This window comes from Mastomys coucha, unplaced genomic scaffold, assembly GCF_008632895.1.
Source record: "Mastomys coucha isolate ucsf_1 unplaced genomic scaffold, UCSF_Mcou_1 pScaffold11, whole genome shotgun sequence".
Classification (NCBI taxonomy): Eukaryota; Metazoa; Chordata; class Mammalia; order Rodentia; family Muridae; genus Mastomys; species Mastomys coucha.
Window position 1 is genome coordinate 14056571 of NW_022196893.1, and position 4281 is coordinate 14060851.

At 50.9% G+C, this 4281-nt stretch overlaps 1 long non-coding RNA gene across 1 annotated transcript; it reads right to left on the minus strand.

Moving 5' to 3' along the window:
* Positions 1 to 1105: 1105 nt before the first annotated feature.
* On the minus strand, positions 1106 to 2827 carry LOC116081655. Its single transcript, XR_004114951.1, has 3 exons — positions 2642 to 2827; positions 1867 to 1960; positions 1106 to 1205 (listed from the first exon to the last, which is right to left on the minus strand). It is a non-coding gene; the product is annotated as an uncharacterized LOC116081655 (long non-coding RNA).
* Positions 2828 to 4281: the final 1454 nt, after the last annotated feature.

Below are 4281 nucleotides of genomic sequence, written 5' to 3' on the forward strand. Positions count from 1 at the left end.
AGTTCCAGGACAGCCAGGGCTACACAGAGAAACCCTGTCTCGAAAAAACAAAAACAAACAAACAAAAATCTTCTATTTGTTGTTATTGTGTGGCAGGTGCCACTGGGCTATGGTGCACGTGTGGAGGTCAGAGGTCATCTTTGTGGTGTCAGTTCTCTCCTTCTAGCTTCCCCTAGGTTCCAGAGATGAGGGTGGGGTGGGACATCTGGGTTTTGAGACCAGGAAGGTAGTCTGGATGTGTCACAAGGTGACCCCTTTGATGCCTCACAGCGTGGGATGGGACTGAGTGCACATCCAGTGAAACTGTCGGGCTATGCAGGACTCCAGGGTGAGGATGGGGCTGTGGCGTGGGGTGCCAGACCCCAGGGCTCTTCAGAGTATGCTAAGGGTCAGGATACTTCCTAATGCCAAATTAAAGCAGTTGGACCCCGACTAAGCAGGACCCCATAAGCTTCAAGGCTCAACAATTGGAAACTTCAAGCTAGGCGTTTCCATGGAGTAGAGCCTTCTCATCCCAAGACCTGAAAACACAGGAGTACGGAAGGGTCCGCCCCGCCATGCCGCCCACCCTGGTGGCTCTGGTCTCGCTGACTGAGCAGAGCGGCTGGCCAGCATGCAAGGAAGCTTTGGGCATGGCTGGCCATTCCTGGGGCCATCACTGAGGATACCCGGTCTTAGTCTCAGCACTAGGAAACAGAGGCAGACTCAGGCAGATCTCTGTGAGTTTGAGGCCAGCTAGCCAAGAGTTGCAGGCCAGCTAGGGCTCCATAGTGAAACTCTGTCTCAAAACACAAAATCAACCAAGCCAAAGGGAGAGATTTCCCAGGACAGCACCAAGCAGGAAGCCTGACATCAGTGTAGAGAGAACTGCTTTGTTTTGTTTTGGAGATGGTTTCATGTAGCCCTGTGTCTTGGTTAGTGTTTCCATTGCTGTGAAGAGACACCATGACCAAGGCAACTCTTATAAGGGACACAGGGTCTCACTATGTAAGCTGGTCTGAAATTGCTCTGTAAACCAGGCTAGCCTCAAACTCATAGAGATCCATCTCCCTCTGCCTCCTGAGTGCTAGGAACAAAGGTGTGGCCACCATGCCTGGCGTTTGAGAGAACTTTGTTCTTGACCCATGGACATACACGCTGGGAGTCCTCCACAGTTTCTAGGCATCGCAGATTGCAGCTTCCTCCATATCTGTTCCTTGATCCTCCTGGAGAAGTGGAGTGAATGGGCAGAGGTAACAGCAGGCTTGTATCATCCACCCCATTGCCCTTAGCACTAGACACCACCTTGTTGTTTGTTTGTTTGTTTGTTTTTTTCCTTCAGTTTCTCTGTGTAGCCCTGGCCGTCCTGGAACTCACTCTGTAGACCAGGCCAGCCTTGAACTCAGAAATCTGCCTGCCTCTGCCCCCAAGTGAGTTCAAAGGTATGCACCACCACTGCCCAGCTAGACACCACCTTTCAGGTCTACCTTCTGCCTGTCTGGGCCTCAGTGACCTCAAGCAAGTCCCCAGAAAGTAACCTGGCCAGATGTTTTCCAAGGAAGGTGTCTCAGGGTTTTATTACTGTAAAGAGACACCATGACCACAGCAATTCTGGTAAAGAAAAATATTTAATTGGGGCTGGCTTACAGTTTCCTCCAACAAGGCCACACCTCGTCCTAATAGAGCCACTCCCTATGGGCACTATTCAAACTCATGAGTCTGTGGGGACCATTCCTCTTCAAATGACCGCAGGGGCCTATACAGGAATCAAAGTGTATCTCTGCTAGGTACTGAAAAGGACCCGTGGGAAGGGATTGGTCGGGGGGTAGGAGTTGGGGGGGGGCAACCAGGATCATTCAGTGTAAGTGCTAGCCAGGATGCACCTACCTGGGAGGCAGGAGGAAGGTTGGGATGTTCGGTGGCACTACAGGGCATCCTGACCCTCAAGGGTCTGTTGTTGTTGTTGTTGTTAATCTGCTAACTAGGAAGAATAGCCATTTTCTCTTGGTTCGTGGTAGCACGCTGTTAGCAGGAGTCAGAGCTATCTATCTATCACGGGGACTGTGATTCCGGGAGCTTCTTGGTCATGTTTGTGCAGGAATAGGAACCAGTTCCGGGAGCCTGTGACTTCCCTAATGGAGAGGGTCAGGTTGTCCACGTCTGCTCGGCCTGAGCCCTAACTGGATTATCTAGGCATCTGGCTCCAGTTCTGGCAGGTTTCCTTGTTCTCCAAATGGACAAGGCCAGCTGATTGATCCTGATTATGTCTTCATGACGCATGGCTGGGCTTTCCTGGTCTGACACAGAATCTTTTTAAGGGAGCCAAGCAGGGAACGAGGGTAGCCCTGCTCTCCCAACATGCCTCTGTGTGCCCTACCACCATCTCTGCGCCCAGACCTGTAGACGGCCTGCATCTCCACCGCCCTGGAGGACCATATGGCTCTCCCCTCCTGACTCAGGGTTCCTATTCCTGCACAAACATGACCAAGAAGCAAGTTGGGGAGACAGGTCAGGAAGTAGGAGCTGATGCAGAGGCTATGGAAGGATGTTTCTTACTGGCTTGCTTCCCCTGGCTTGCTCAGCTTGCTCTCTTATAGAACCCAGGACTACCAGCCCAGGATGGGTCCTCCCCCTTTGATCACTAATTGAGAAAATGCCTTACAGCTGGATCTCCTCAAGGCGTTTCCTCAACTGAATCTCCTTTCTCCGTGATAACTCCAGGCAAGCTGACACACAAACCCAGCCAGAACACCTCCTTAAGTAGGTTACCTCTCCCTTTGAGGCTCTGAGCTTTTGGTCTCTGCCCCAAAGTAGTGAGAGGCAAAGGAGAGGAGTCTAAGGTGGCTCTCTGAACAGGGATGGTCTGAGAATTGCAGAGTACACCCAAAATGTGCAGAGTTACTGCCACCACTACCACCACCATCACAATCTCTATGGTGACCAGCAGTTCACTGTCATCACCTGCATCATCATCATCCCTGCTACCACCACCATCCTCCTCCTCATTGCACTTCACTACTCTCCTCCTTATCATTCCTGTTGTCACTGGGTCCATTCCCACCACGAGATATGCAACACTAAGAATAAACAAAACCAAACCAAACCCCAGCAAAGACTCTGAGAGGCTGGGGGTGTGGCTCTGTCGCTCCCAGAACTCTGTAGGCAGAGGCAGGCGGATCTCTGGGAGTTCAAGGCCAATCCGGTCTACAAATCAAGTTCCAGGACAGCCAAGTCTACGCAGAATAACCCTGTCTGGAAAAAGCAAAAAACAAAATAAAATAAATGTACTTGAAAGCAAGGACATGAAGGGAGTTTCCTGGCAGGTCTACCTTGTCTCTGTAGTAAAGACAGAGTCGCAGGAGGAATATCCCTGGCTCTTTTCACAGGACCTAGGGTGGCACAGGACCTTAGTGCCAGGTGTGTCACCTCGCTGCTCTTGTATTTGCTTAAGCTAACTGTAAACATCACCTTGTGTTTTAATAACAATGAGTGCGCTAGGATTAGTGCCTACTGATGCCCAGCTTCAAGCACACTCATGTATCGTAGCTTGTGCAATTCTTTCTAGCAAGCCATCTTGTGGGGAGAGCATTCTGCACACTGCCTCATCCATAGCTCACAGTAACTTCACAGCTATGTTCTACCCAGGGTTCCACATACAAGTGTCTCATTTCGAATATAGTAACATAGTGTCAGCTGGGCCTAGTGGCAAAGGTTTGTCATCCAGCAACTTGGGAGCAGAGGCAGGAGGATTACAGTTTCCATAGTGTGAGTTCAAAGCCAACTGGGGTAACTGAGCTGAGCAGACTCAAATATCACAAAGGGGTCTAGGGATGTGGATCAGTGCTAAAGTTCTTGCCTAGCATTTGTGAGGCTCTGGGTTCAGTTGTCCTCCCCCGTGCCGGTCCCCCCACCCCCAACCCTACCCCCCACCACAGTGAAAGTGTAAGGAGTGAGACCCCTCCCACCACCAGATCTGGACTGTGTCAATAGGTGGCTATCACTTGGACTGCGTATTTGCATACAAAATAAGTTCATCTAAATAAACCCTCAGGTGGTTTGAATATTGTTTATCTACTCTGGAACTTCCTGTTGAAAGCTAACCCCACCGTCCGCAGAGCTCGTCCTTCCAGTTCCCTCCCCTTGCCTTGTGGCTCCATTTGGACCCTAGGCAGGTTGGGTGAAGCCACTCACCATGGTGGGTAGGGGAGTGGGGGGACCTTTTCTACCTCTTCCAAAATGCCCTCACAGGCTCACCTGCTCACCTGGAAATAGTGTTTTGCCAGCCATCTGGGCAACTCCTTT